Source organism: Podarcis vaucheri, assembly GCF_965113315.1.
Source record: "Podarcis vaucheri genome assembly, chromosome: 13".
In the NCBI taxonomy this organism is placed as follows: domain Eukaryota; kingdom Metazoa; phylum Chordata; class Lepidosauria; order Squamata; family Lacertidae; genus Podarcis; species Podarcis vaucheri.
The window spans coordinates 18277861-18293449 of NC_138751.1; the positions used below are offsets into that span (position 1 = coordinate 18277861).

Here is a 15589-nt window from a genome sequence, read left to right on the forward strand (position 1 = left end):
AGGGAGGGCGGAAAAAACAAACGTGGTCTCAGCTGAGTCCTAAATGAATAGGAATCCAAAGACATTATAAATTCTTGTTAAACAATTTCACTCTCTTGACATCTTTTAAAGTTCCTTTGTTGAAGAATGGCAACATTCTAGTCTGCAGCAGAATGCCCTTGGAGAGCGAAATGTTCTCCCACTGGTTTCTGAAATGTTGCCATTTTTGTATGTTGAATTTGTGCCCATCTATTATTCTTTTGCCTGGAGACAGACCTGCTAGTCCTCTGCAGAGACGCTGGAATAAATGAAAATTCTGGTCCTGTGAGGAGGCTAGGAATTTCGGGGTGCTGATCCTTTTGACTTTTTTCACCATCTGGCATACAGTTTTATTTCCACTTGAAGAGAGGGCTCAAGACTTGATGCCCCAGATATACCTTTCGAGAACTGAGGAGCAGTGAAATAGTAATGCTAAAAGGGCAGGAGCAGTAGGATCTGCTTGCTGAATTAAAGGTGAGTCTTAGAATAAGGCACTCTTAACCCCCCCCAAAAAAAAAACACAGAGCACTATTCACACCTTGTGACAGTTCCAGATTCAACCATCTATATTATACCTCATAGAATCATAGAATTGTAGCATTAGAATGGAATGAATGTTATTGGCGATCTGAGGGTGGCATTGAAACCAGAAGAAGGTTTGTGTTTGGCCAGGTGTAATCCAGAGTGTGTCACATAGCAATGGAGAGTCATCAAAGATGGATTTGAGAATTGAATCTGATGTTGGCTTCTCAAAAAACCCCCACACACCTTATTTGGTCTGAGGCTGCCACTCAGTCAGTACAGTGGTACCTTGGGTTAAGAACTTAATTCGTTCTGGAGGTCCGTTCGTAACCTGAAACTGTTCTTTACCTGAGGTACCACTTTAGCTAATGGGGCCTCCCACTGCCACCGCACAATTTCTGTTCTCATCCTGAAGCAAAGTTCTTAACTCGAGGTACTATTTCTGGGTTAGGGGAGTCTGTATCCTGAAGCATCTGTAACCTGAGGTACCACTGTACTCCAGAATCTTAGGTCTCCTGGATCCTGCTTGCTAGTTCCCCATCTGAAAAGATAGATTAAAAAAAAAACTTGTATTGTATTGCAGCCACTTCTTTTTCTTGTTCTCCCTCTGCTCTGGCAATACAGATTTTGCCTGCGAGCTCAGCAGGGCATGTCTCCTTCCCTTTCTGACTTTTGTTGTTGTTGTTGTGTGCATTTTATCTCTATTACACATTTCCTCCAAAGAGCATCTTCGGACCAGACTAGACAATGCACTTGTTGCTATGCCCTTTAAAATAATAATAATAATAAAAACAACAACAACATCAGAATAATTGTAAGTATGGGGAACTTGATTTTCATTGGGACTGTCGTGGAGTTAAAGCACCCCTCAGTATGTGCCCCAGTGCCCTATCTATCCCCAGCAGCAGAAAGCAAGCCGCACATTTAGTGCCACATCTAGTCTTCATAACATGCCATACATTTAAAGCACATGACTTCCCCCAAGGAATCCTGGGAACTGTAGTTTGTTAAAGGGCTGGGATTTGTAGCTCTGTGCTTTAAATGTATGGTGTGTACACATTTAGTAGAGCAGCCTTTGCCAACCTGCTGCTGTTCAGAAAGAATCATAGAATCACAGAATTGTAGAACTGGAAGGGACATCCAGGGATCATCTAGTCCCACCCCCTGCAATGCAATGTTGTACTACAGCTCCCATCAGCTGAGAATGATGGGAGTTGTGGTCCAATGACTTCCAGAGGGCGCCAGGTTGGTGAAGGCGAGTAAACCCCACTGAGCCCTGTGAGGCCTAGTTCTGAGTAAAGACGCAGAGGGTCGCATTAAAAGCCTCACAGCTTCCCTGCAATGGGCTCCATTATTTTCCCTCTCCCATCTGGTTTTCCCGTCTCCATCTCAAGGGTCAGTCGGCGCTCAGTGGTCACTCAGCATGCTCAGTCCTTCTTGGACTATTTTGGAGGTTTCCCACCTACCACTTCCGCTTTAGGGCCATCGCACACCCCTCCCCCCAAAACGCCTGCTTGATCCCTTTTTATAACGCAGGTGTGAGGGAACATGTGGCTCTCCAGATGTGGCTGAGCTACAGCCTTAATGGAAGCTAGAGTTCAGCCCAAAGATTCACCATTTCTGCTTTAGAGAGCGGATAGGGCCATTTTGGCAATGTAAAAATCCACACGTTGGCCTCTGAACTTAGAAATGGAGGGAATAATTTTGTAGGAGGACACCATGAGATTTTCCTAAGAGAGAGATAATAGGGCAGATAGAAACCTTTCACACAGGGTCTGGGTATTTGTAGGGTACATCTTCCTTGTTCCAGTTATCATCCCTTTCAAATGTTAGATTGAGGTCCACAAGGATTTTTTGTGTGTGGCACCCCCTGAGCTGTGGAATTCTCTTCCCTCTCTTTTCCAGCACAAGTGAAAATGTGATTATTCCTCTGAGCTTTCGCACACTGTTTTGATTGTCAACAGCTTTTAAATGTTAAATATATATTCCTTTCAATACTGTTTTTTAAATACTTTTCGCCTCACTGTGGTTTTAAACTTTTATATTATTTTTTAAAACGAGGTCATCCTGCTGAAAGGCAGTATATGGACATTGTTCATATATTATCATTATTTGGAGCTTGCCAAGGAACAGACAGAGTGTTACTTTGCACAACAGACAAACAGCATGTGGTAGATGTTGGTCAGATAATGTCTGTCAGTATCCTCTTCTGCAGGCCTCCTAAATAGAGGGGGCTGGGGGGGAGAGCTTGATTTGTAATGCAGATGCAGCCTTTGAGCATTACAGATCAAAACTAGCTGGGAGCTCTCCTCAGAGGAATCCTGAAGAGATCTGCTATCAGAGAGAGAGTGCCAAGTTTGCCTGTTGAAGCAAAAACAACAACAAAGCATCTCGTTGAGACACCTAAAAAGATGAACACATTTATTATGGTACAAGCTTTCATGGGCAGCAGCTGGGCTTCCCAGACTGATCCGTGCTTTGTTTAGGTGGTTCGCGGTGTGTCTGTGGATTCTTGGTCGAAGATGGGAGACGGCACATCCGTCACATTAAATATTCATATTTATTTTTAATTGCATTTTAACGGCTTCTTTTATTTCATGGATTTTATTGCATTACAATTTAAAGTCTTTGGAATGTAATAAAATACAGCGCATATGAACCAAAAAGGCTTTAGAAGTCACACAGCATCTAGCACAGCACATTGCAATTGCTACAACAGGCAGAAAAATCATGGTTCGCTAAGATCCTCAGCAATTTTCAAGTGGCCCATAGCAGAAGAAACTTAGGGGACCTAGAGAGCCCACTTCATCATGCAGAAAAAGTCTCCGTGTAGATACTTTAAAGCACATTCTTTCCCCCCAAATAATTCTGGGCACTGTAGTTTCTTAAGGGATGCTAGGAATTGTAACTCTCTGACGGGGGTTAAACTACAGTGCCCAGAATTCTTTGAAAGGAAGGCATCTTCTTCAAATGTGGTTTAAAGGTACAGGATGTACACAGCCTTAGGCATAAAGCAGGTTTCAGGTTGCACTGAGGATCCCAGAGGAAAGATTCCACCATGGCTGTTATGCCATGAGAAATGACCATGTTTTCCTTCGTGCCTGCTTTGTGTCTCACAATAGGAACATTACTTAATTTAATTTAATATTGTCTACACTGGGTGGCAGCAGCTGTTCAGTGCAAGATCAGGCCTGGTATTTGAGAAGTAAGGGAGGCAAAGGCGGTCAAAAGAGATTAACTGCAACCATGGTTCAAAGGCTCATGCCTGAGACAAATTCAAGATTGATTCATTGTTGTTGTTTATTTTTTTTAAGCAAGCGATGTATTCTAGAGGCATGTAAGATGTAAGTCCTAAGACCCTTAATCCCGCTCCTTAAAATTCAATCTGAACAAAATTGGTGAAGCAGCAAAGAGTTTATTGAATACAATACGTTCTTGCAAGAGTGGGTGTCCAAAGTAGGCAAACCCCAGCTTTGTCAAAGCATAAGCTTATATTCCCTATATAGTACAGTGGTACCTTGGGTTACAGACGCTTCAGGTTACAGACTCCGCTAACCCAGAAATAGTACCTCGGGTTAAGAACTTTGCTTCAGGATGAGAACAGAAATTGCATGGCAGCAGCGGGAGGCCCCATTAGCTAAAGTGGTGCTTCAGGTTAAGAACAGTTTCAGGTTAAGAACGGACCTCCGGAACAAATTAAGTTCTTAACCCGAGGTACCACTGTACCAGAAGCGCAGTTTCCCTCCCCTGTCTCCCCATTGGCTGGGTACTACAAAGTTTACAGCCTATCACGGCCACCTAATTATCCTACCAACATTCCCACTTCTGTTCACTCTGATTCACCTTCTACATTTCTTTATTATTCCCCTTATTTGGTCTATGTTCCTATGCAATTACTTGCTAAGCCAAGCAAAAATATCGCCTTCTGATCACAAGCTCTAACATCTCCAGTTAATAAGTGGGAGTCGATCTGGACTGCTGACACTTGTCTACTTATTAGAACCACATCCTGACCACAAGCTCTAAATATCTCTTAAGCTGTCTGGACTGCATACATTTGTTTGTTTACCTGTTACATTTGTATGTGAAAAAGCAACATCCTCATTTCTCACAGGACATTTGTTGTAGTTATTTATTTATACCTCATAATAACCAGCAACATTAACAACGCAGGTCAAACAGCCACACTTTCATTTCTGAGGGGAAATGATGTGAGCATTGGAGAGACTGGGTTGGCATCAGATTTCATGGGCCTCTCAGCATGTTGCCACCCAGTGTCCCCACCAACACACACAACCTATTTCCCCATTTGGTCACAGAGCATTTCCCCCCCCCCTTTCGCCACAGCCACCAAGGCCTCAGTAGCAGCAACACCACTCACTGGTGCCCTGCAGTGCTTTCGTGGTGGTGCTTTTGAATGAGAGCTGTGATAGGAGTTTTATGGTCTTAGATATATGGTAACGTTCATAACCGCACATACATAGGTAAGCACAGGAAGACCAACCTGGAACCATTTTGATTCCTAAACTGACCAAATGTTTTCTCTCCAAGATCAAACTGGAAAAGTCTCCCCATTGTCTCTTTCCTCACAAATCCTGTCTTAAGGACACATTTAAGATATGAATAGGGTGTGAGCCTGTGACCTGGCCCAGGAAATAAGTATTTTACCACTACAAAAGAATGGCCAGGCTCCCCAGGAAATCCAATCAAGTACCGTATTTTTCGCTCTATAACACGCACCCGACCATAACACGCACGTAGTTTTTAGAGGAGGAAAATCCGTAGGCATGCCACCCGTAGGCATTTCCTCCATAACACGCACAGACATTTCCCCTTACTTTCAAGGAGGAAAAAAGTGAGTGTTATGGTGCAAAAAATATGGTAACTTGCCAGACAGGAGATAAAGTGGGACAGGAGAAAAACAACATGCAAATGTTCTGTTTTAGACCGCCTTTTCTGGGATGTATCTGAGGGGTGGTCTTAGGTTACACCCCTTCTGTGATGTATGCATAATGTTTCTGGGGGTGGTCTTGATCTAGAGGATGGGAATTTCAAAAGTCTTTATAAGCCCTTGCACAGCATTTTGTGGGTTCTCCTCTTTTCCTGCATGTAAGGCGAGCATCCTGTTGCAACAGATTAATAAAGATCAAGCTTACTAGCTGCTTTGCTTCTCAATATTCTCTGGTTGGCCTCTGTTATTCTCTCCTACCAATAGGGAACCTATGTAAGGACTCTATATGGGCTCTTGGATACCCCATAAGGGAAAAGGGCATATTTTTATTTACAACAGAGCCAAAGCTTGATTCCCAGCTGCTCGCCATCTTAATTTAACCAAATCCAGTGCCCCAACTGTTAAGTTGTGGGTGAACATATTAGGCGACACAGCGATTCTTCAAACAGCTCTTATTTATTCACAGGCCCAGAACAGAACTGGGCTGAAGGGTTCAGCCAACCTGCTTATATAGACATCAACTACAAAGCAACAGTAACAACTTTCTGTAACTAACCAATCACTGAACGTCACTTTCAATTCCTTATTTGCATATTTGGACCTGAGTGAAAACTATCTACAGTATCTCCCTGCTGGCCCAGGGTGAGAAGTTCAGTACATAACACCAACCTATAGACCTAATGGAAGCAATAGTTTTCTATAGCTGCACAGCACACTTCTTTATAAATGTCAGCTAGGGCATTGCATTCTGGGTGAATTAAATGGGTGGGTGGATTCTGTGAATGAAACCAAGCTTGGCTCCCACCCCAAAGCGGCACCGCCACCCACCTACTGCTCAGACAGCTGTCTGGGGGCCTGGCAAGAGGGCAGTGAGCCACACTGGGGCAGTGAGGAGCCCTTCTGAGTCCCTGGGACTCTCAACCAGGACCTGACCTGGCTGACCATTGGCACCAGGCCTGGACATGATTATACAGTACTGATATGAGTGTTTGTTTCTACCTGCAGCAAACATCCACCAACACCAGTACTTGGTTGTTTCACACCAGGGGGGTGGGAAATAGCTGGTCAACCCCTTCCCAATGCCACTACTACCCCTTCCTAGTGCCAATACTACCATCAAAATGTCTTCCCCCAACTGCATTTCCCTTAAAAACACAACACAAACACTGTGTATCACAGCATTGGACTACACTACAGGGTTTTTATGAGCCCAAATGGCTACCCAGAATTGCCAATAAATTATTGCTCATAAATTTTGCACCACTGGCAGCTCCACTTTTGACCGTTTTTCATTACAGAATGACAGCCTTGAGGTTTGCAAGCAGAATGTCTTTGGAAACAGAAAGTTTATCCCGCTGGCTTCTGAATGTTACATTTTTTAATTTCCCACAGAGATTTGACCAGTTTATGCAATGTGGAGCATAGTTCCATGATAGGGGCTAGGAATTTTGGGGTGCCTTTCAGCACACACACAGACATCCTTTGTCAGCTGGGCCACCATGTTTTCTGTGTGCTGGAGGCACCCAAATCCTGGAGTCCCAGGTACACATTCCTTCAAGGAACCAAAGGGTGGCCTTGAACAACCAACCTTCTGATTAACAGCCAGATGCGCTGACCCATTGCCCCACCTGAGGAAATTATGCCGAAAGGATGTGAGTATTATATGAGCTATGATCTAAACCTGAGGTAGAAACTGGATCAGGCCAGGCGGCCAGATTATTATCTCCCTCGCCTGCTGTGGGTCAAAATTGTCAGGAGGGTGGTGTCACCCGCTTATCAACCAGCAAATTTCACCATCCGGTTTGAAATCAAACTATGTGAGATACATGGGTGGAGGGGGTGACGCCAAAATCAGAATGGAGTTTGGCTGTGTACATCTTAACAGCTTAAAATGCAGCTAGCCTGCTCTCTTTCTGAATTCGGATCAAAGCTGGTTCAGATCAAACCTTGTGTATACCACTTCCAAATTCAGTGGTGGGAGTGTATTGGTTGCAGAATAAATGGGAGTGCGGACACAGCTTTGAACTATCAGTAGATCGCCATAGTTTCTCTTACACACCTCTGACGATAAACATTTACCATTTGATATCCTTTGTTGCAATTAGTTAAATTCTGTGTGGCTTATATGTTGGCCTCTGGGATGAAGCGAAGGACTTGATGTGTTTGGATCAATATATGAGATATTCCTCTTAATTTTTTTTTAAAAAACAAATCTTTTACAAGTGTGGTATTTCCATATGATCCAAAAATTATGTTAAAACCAATTGTTTCCCATTGTTTAAATTGTCCACAGTTGTCCTGCTTATAAAAAATGGGGATGATATAAGAAAGGAATTAGCAGGGAAATGGGTTTGTGTGCATGTAATTTTTTATACCATCTTTTCCATATTTTTTCAATTGCCAATAGGCAAGGGTTATCTAATTTTTCATTTGTCTTTGGATTACGCACCAGAAATGTGATACTTTCCTATTTTATGGCTCCACACTGGCGAGTGTTCAATTTTTATCCATATCTAAGCTTTATTGCCTTGAGCAATGGCAATTAGATTCTTAGTGTGTACTACATCATGGCAATATGTAATATTTGGGATACTCAGAGCCCCTTATGAAGTTTCACTCTATAACGTGGAAAGCCTGATTCTGGCTTTCTCCCCACCTCAATGGATAAATGTGATCATTAACTTTTGCTAGGTTTGCTAGGCTGATATCATGGCTGGAATGACTTCAAAATTTTGTAGTCGTTTTGGGGGAATTAGGATTCTTGTTGCGGCATTTTTTTCCTGGGCCATGGAAGTTTCAATTTGTCCCAGATTATCAGTGTTTGTTTTACAGTTTTGATAAGGGGTTAATACTTTATTGTGATAAGCCAATTCAAGATTTGGGGGGAATTAATTTCCTAAATATTTTAAAGATGTTGGACGAACTTTTATGCCAGTGTTTCCCAAACGTTTTTGGGCAACGGCACACCTGTTTACCGGAAAAAAATCTCGCGGCACACCACCATTAAAGCCCCGCCCCGTGACGTCAGCGCGCAGCGTCACGCCGGGAGGGACGCACAAAAGTGAACGTTTTTTCCCTTCCCCTTGCCGGGGTGGGAGGAGGCAGCAGAGCGAGGGACTGAGGGACGGCGGCAGCTGAGGCGGCGGCGGCTGTTGTGGTGGTGGCGGCGATAGCGGGCGGAGGAGGAGCTGTCGCCGGGAGTTGCTGCTGCTGCTGTTGCTGCTGCTGCCCGGACATGCCGGCCTCCTCCTCCTCCGCTGTCGCGTGCGCTGCCCCGCCGCTCAGCACCACCACCGCGGAGCCGCCCCCGGCTCGACGCGGATCCTCGCCGCCGCCGCCTCTCGCCGCCCGACTCGCCCGCCTCCCTCCCACGGCACACCAGCCGGTGTCTCACGGCACACTAGTGTGCCGCGGAACACCGGTTGGGAAACACTGTTTTATGCTTATAGCTGGTGAGTGTGAGACATTTACAGTATACATAACATTTCTAATTTTTGATAGCTGATTTGCAGTCCAGCAAATGCACCAAAAGTGTAAGGTATCAATTCCTCTGGGTTTGTGATCATAATGGCAGTTCGAACACTTCAATTCACAGTTATATACCCTTGATGTCACTAAAAAAAGGATATGGCAGTGAACCCATTTGCAATCAGGATTTATTACAATTTATTTCCTTCTGTGAAAAGAAGAAACTGATATTGCAACACATTGCAATCAAGTGTGGCTTCAGATTAATCCCAGTGGAAGGGACCAGGAGCCAAAATCCATTCCCCTCTCTAATATATTTATTCAAAGAAAGGAAGAGAATTTGGCACAGGCCCAGCATAATTAGGAGCTCTGCACAATTAATCCCGGAAGAAAGAGCTGAGCCTCTTCTTATTTCACAAACGGGAGCTTCGCTTCTCTGCCTTACAAATAAATAAATAAAAATGACTCCTATTCAGTCTCCCCACGGCTGGATTCTGGAGTGTGGAAAAACAGCGAGATCTCTCGTGTGCAGTCTCTGGCGTGGGTAGTTTTCTGATCTCTCAACAAGATGCTACGATGCCCAACCCTGCCTCACATTTTGCAACACCCTTTGAAGTGAGTCAGCCGACCACAACCCCTTAGGGACAACCCTGGAACCGTGACAACCCTGGGGATCAACTGCAGGAACAGTTGTCCGCAGTCCAGGTGAGTGGAGGGAAGAGGTGACCCAGAAGCCTGCGCAACCATGAGGGAGGGAAGGTTTGCCAGTGCTTGAGGAGGAGAATAAAAGCAAAAGGAGAGGCCCTGCTGCTTAACCCTGCGGCTCCTGGGAAGAAGCAGAGAAGCGAAGAAGCAGAGAAAGGAGAGATTGGGAAGGTGCGTAATCTTAAGGAAGCGGAAGAAGGTCGGATAAAACAAGGATGGGGAGTGGATGTGCAGAGATTTCTGCAGAAATCAGGATATACACGAGAGAGGGAAGGGCGGGTGTAAGCAAGCAGCAGGCACCTGCCCCGGGGTCGCCCTTTGTGGTATGCCTGCCCTGTCTTGCTCCTGTTCATCTCTTGCTGGTTAGTATGGATACAGTATAGGTAAGAAGTTTGCAAGGTAATTTGCAAGACTGGAGGAGTGTCAAGCAGGAGGGGAAAGGAAGCAAGATGGGGGAGGCATGAAAGGGGGAAGAAGACAAGAATGTGTGAAGGAACGATGAGAGACAATGGGGTGCAGTGGCTAGAGTGTTGGACTACGTCTTCTTCTTTGGTGATCGCTCGTAGCTGAGTGAACATGAACATGGTTTTAACAGTGAGTCCGTAAGTGACTGTGGAGGCCAATTCTGGATCCACACGCCCTTCCACAGTAGGGAGATAGGTTTCCGGGCGGGAGGGTTTGCTAAGCGTGCCTTCCTCTTAGCGCACCTTTGGTAAACTAGGAGCTGGGTGGCCAGGGTTCACCTCCCTATTCTGTCATGAAGTTTGCTGGGTGACCTTGGACCAGTCGCTGCCTCACAGTCTAACCCACCTCACAAGAGGGTTGTTGTGGGGATTAAATAAGAAGGGGGAGAACCAGGTATGCCAACTTGAGCTCCTTAGAGGAAAAAGGTAGGATTTAAAGGGGGGGCAGATAGCACTGAAAAAAAACTAAAAGGGGGAACAAGGAACATGGGGAAAGGAGGGAGAGAGAAAAGCAAGGGTAGGTAGAGAAGAAATAGAAGACGAAAATACAGTAGTACATCAGGTTAAGAACTTAATTCGTTCTGGAGGTCCATTCTTAACCTGAGGTACCACTTTAGCTAATGGAGCCTCCCGCTGCTGCCGCGCAATATCTGTTCTCATCCTGAAGCAAAGTTCTTAACCTGAAGCACTATTTCTGGGTTAGCGGAGTCTGTAACCTGAAGCGTATGTAACCTGAGGTACCACTGTGTACAAGAAGATGGAGGAAAGAAAAAAAAGTGTGGGGGGGGGATGAGATGGAAAGGCAGGTGAGAAAAGGGCAGAAATTTCAAATACAAATCTGTGGCATGACCACATTTGGAATGCAGTTCTGGTTGCTTCACCTCAGAGAGGTTATTGCAGAGTTGGAAAAGGTTCAGAAAAACGCCAACCAAAATGAATGAGAGGGTGGAGCGGCTCCCCTGTGAAGAAAGGTTTGCAGTGTATGACTGAGAAAAGGAGAGTAAGAGGTGCCACCACAGAAGGTTGTGAAATTATGCATGGCATGGAGGAAACGGGTAGAGAAAAGTTTTCCTCCCTCTCTCATGACAACTGAGCTTGTGAACATCCAAGGAGTGATAAAAGGAAGCGCTTCACACAGCACATCGTTAAACTATGGAACTTGCTCCCACAGAAGGAAGTGACAGCTTTAAAAGAAGATTAGGCAATGGAGGAGTGGGCTGCCAGTGACTACTAGCCATGATGCCGATTCCCTGCATCCATGGTCAGAGGCAGTAAATGCTTCTGAGCACCAGTTGTGAGAAAGCACATGAGGCGAGACTGCTCTTGGGCTCCGCTTCTGCTCACGGGTTTCACATAGTTATTACAGTGGTACCTCGGGTTACAGACGCTTCAGGTTACAGACGCTTCAGGTTACAGACTCCGCTAACCCAGAAATATTACCTCGGGTTAAGAACTTTACCTCAGGATGAGAACAGAAATCGTGTGGTGGCAGCGGGAGGCCCCATTTGCTAAAGTGGTACCTCAGGTTAAGAACAGTTTCAGGTTAAGAACGGACCCCCGGAACGAATTAAGTTCTTAACCTAAGGTACCACTGTGCAATGTTACAAATACCATGCCTGAATGTGTCCTTTCGACTTGACAGCTCAGGGAAGATGCCTATCATTACAAATTCATAGAAAATCCATACTTTAACCGACTCTCCTCATTCCAAGGCCATCTTAACCCTCGAAGAATTTGGGCTCCACCTCCCTCCAGGAACCCAGAAGCAGGAAGTCAAGTAGGCAGCAGGAACAGGGCATCCCGCCATAATTCCCCAAGCGTGGGAGCGCATACAGGGCACCCCACCCAGGGAGTGACCAAGGGGGCAACAACAGACATCCCCCGAGGCAGTTTAGCAAGTCAGGTGTTCTGAAAACCCATCTCCAGAAATGTCCTGAGAGAAATGATATGTAAAGAGTTTTATTGTTCTTTCGGTGATGGGTACTTAAGAGGTGTTGGGAAAGGTGTCTGATAAAGTGACCTAATCGAAACAAAATAAAAAAAGATCCTTCCAGTAGCACCTTAGAGACCAACTATGTTTGTTATTGGTATGAGCTTTTGTGGGCATGCACCCTTCTTCAGAAAGTGACCTAATGTTGAACTTGTGTAATCCTTGAATACCCCTCCCCATTTGTGACATGCTAGTGATGTAGTGATGATGCATCACTGATGCTGCTCAAAGTATACAGTGGTGCTCCGCAAGACGAATGCCTCACAAGATGGAAAACTCACTAGACGAAAGAGTAAGAGCTGTTCGACAGTTTTCCGTTTTGGAGGTGCTTCGTAAAACGAATTTCCTATGGGCTTGCTTCGCAAGACGACAATGTCTTGTGAGTTCCTGCTGTTTTTTTTCCCTCCCCCCCTTTTTCTAAGCCGCTTATCAGCTGATCCGATCAGCAGATAAGCCGCTAATAGCGCTAATCCGCTAATCCTTCAATGGGCTTGCTTTGCAAGACGAAAAAACCGCTAGACGAAGAGAATCACAGAACGGATTCTTTTCGTCTTGTGAGGCACCACTGTATTCTGGAGGAAAGAGGGAAGTTCTAAAAGAGGTTGTCACCCCACGCTCGGGGCTCTTACTCTTGTGGGGACCTGTTGCACAACAATATACCGACCACTGTTTTGCTCCTATATTTGGCTGGAACTTCCTTCCTTTCTGACCGTATAGACCCATGGGCTTTGCCCCAATGAGCTGGGCTGTTGGGTAGTCTCTCACCCCAGAATTTTCCTTAACAGGAGCTTCCTCCATTCCTATCTGTGACCTTCCAGATGGGGCAGGACTGCAGCTTTCACTCTTCCTGGCTACAGTGGTACCTCAGGTTAAGTACTTAATTCGTTCCGGAGGTCTGTTCTTAACCTGAAACTGTTCTTAACCTGAAGCACCACTTTAGCTAATGGGGCCTCCTGCTGCTGCCGCGCCACCAGAGCACGATTTCTGTTCTCACCCTGAGGCAAAGTTCTTAACCCGAGGTACTATTTCTGGGTTAGCGGAGCGTGTAACCTGAAGCGTCTGTAACCTGAAGCATATGTAACCCGAGGTACCACTGTATTGGCAACATTGGCTGGGGTGCTGGAAGTCCATCAACATCTGGAAGGCCACCTGTGGCTTAGTGCACACCTGCTGGGTTGATGAAGAGGGATGTCAATAAGGACAACTGAACAATTAGTTCAGGAAATTGACACACTGTCCTCTCAATTGTAAGTAAATGAGGCGTCCCTTCCACACACAGCGACCCATACAGATTAACTGGGACCCTGTCATCACATTGGGTGGAGCTTTCACCTACTTTCTTCCAAAACATTGCCTGTGATATTTATTTGGTACGCTGCCTTGGACACCTCAGTGTGGCATCTGTGCAATGGGCACCTGGTCTGCTTTGAGCAAGGGGTGTTTGTCTACCACTGGGTTCAGACTCTGGACTATTGAAAAGGGCCAACCGTTACCTGTGTAACTGCCCAGTCCCTGGGGTTAGGAGAAGAAGCTAGCATATCTAGGCATCTTGCAGTCTCCTTGAGTTTAATTATCTTTTTTCCTCAAGCAAGTTTGAGAGCTGTGCTCTGGAGCCGGCAAAGACAAAAATAGAGCTCGTGTGTTTATTTTGACTACTGTAGGTTAGCTCCTAATTTCTCCAGGGAGCAGCGTTCAGGGAGACCAAGTTACCTGGTTGCTTTAGATGTGCAGTAGTTTATAATTGGAGAAATACATGGCTTTGTGTGGAAAATTCTCCCTTCCCCTCTCTACCCTGCAGACCTAGAACTTTCTGCAAATCCCCAAATCTGTAGCAAAAGAAACCTGCTCCTCACCCAAATGTGCAGATGGATTAGTTGCCTTTAAATCATCATCATCATCATCACTACCACTATGTGGGAAACAAGTGTTTCCCAAACATCATTTAGCGAAGAATACTTTTGAATTAAAATTAAGGGCACACGTCCCCCTTACATCCACCGAAGGCAAAAGAATACAAATTACCTGTCCTGAGAGGAGCTCTGTGTTTCTATGTGAATTACCGTCCTGGGTGTGGAAGAAGGCAAGATCAGAATAGTGACTCATACAGAGACACCATAGCAACCTCCCTGTCTGGGAATCAATGAATGATACAATCGCATCTGGTGCAACAACCCAACAAAATTACTTCAACTAGAACTGATTGGAAGAAGGCAATGCTGGAGCAGGGAATGGTGTCAACTGGGTTGTCTATTGGTCCTTAGCTAGCGAGCTACTACAGTGGTGTAACGCTCAGTGTGTCAGACCAGGATTGGGACCACTCTAGTTCCAATTCCCCGCTCAACCACGAAACTCACTAGGTCACCTCCAAGGCTTCCTGTGGGGACAACAAGATTTCTAAGTGTGGAAACAGGGCATGGCTAATGCTTCATGCGCAGCCTGCAAACTCCTCAAGGCTCATCACATACAGCTAGATGGACCTAGACTGGTCATATCCACAGCATGTATTGAAAGCCCTCTTACACCACATGGAGAATTCTGGGAACTGTTTATTAAACATGCTGGAAGTTGTAGGTCAGCACCTACGACTACAGTTCTAAGGGTTCTTTGGAGGAAGCCATGGCTATTAAAGTGGTATAAAGGGGCTTTAAATGTATGGATGTGGGTGTGCCTCTTGAATTACCCCCCCCCCGACCTTCTGTATGGGGTTAAACAAATGTAGCAAATGTATTTATTTAATTTCCACAAGTTTTGTTTACTTTAAATAACGAAATGCCCTTTGTCTGGTGTGTATTATTCATTTTGAATATAATAATAATAATAATAATAATAATAATAATAATAATAATAATAATAATAGACTTTTTATGCAGACAAATGTTACCCCGAGATAAGAGTCAACCAATAACTTGGTTGTTGCGTCTCTCAGCCTAACCTGCCCTTCAGGGTTGTTCTGAAGGTAACACTAGAGGCAGAGTCAAAATAAAAAATTCCATCCAGTAGCACCTTAAAGACCAACTAAGTTAGTTCTTGGTATGAGCTTTCGTGTGCATGCACACTTCTTCAGAAAGCTCATACCAAGAACTAACTTAGTTGGTCTTTAAGGTGCTACTGGAAGGATTTTTTTTATTTTGACTATGGCAGACCAACACGGCTACCTACCTGTAACTAGAGGCAGAGAGAGAGAGCACTTTGGATGCTACCCTGAGCTCCTTTGGAGGAAGAGTGGGGTTGACATATAATGAATAGTATTAGGTAGTCTTTTACACAAAATTAGATATTTATTCAACTCACTTTCAATATAATAATATCTTACATTTTGACTTCCCATCCTTACACTCACAATGTTCCTGTTTGCATTCCTTTTTCTGCTGCCGTAACTTCAGCAGATAAACTGCCATTTATTCTCTAATGTATTATAACTTATATTACAATCATTGCTTCCCTTGCCTATTATTCAAATCCTGCTCGCGA

General features: G+C 44.9%; 1 protein-coding gene across 3 annotated transcripts in view; it reads left to right on the forward strand.

The window, feature by feature from the left end:
• The first annotated feature begins 244 nt into the window (after positions 1–244).
• LOC309517619 (sulfotransferase 2B1-like) overlaps positions 245–15589 on the forward strand; it is a 31433-nt gene continuing 16088 nt past the window's right edge. The window contains exon 1 of one of the 3 annotated variants that reach the window (XM_082196876.1): positions 245–492. The gene's annotated coding sequence lies outside the window, so the exon portion shown is untranslated. The other 2 variants (XM_082196877.1, XM_082196875.1) reach the window with 2 other exon arrangements.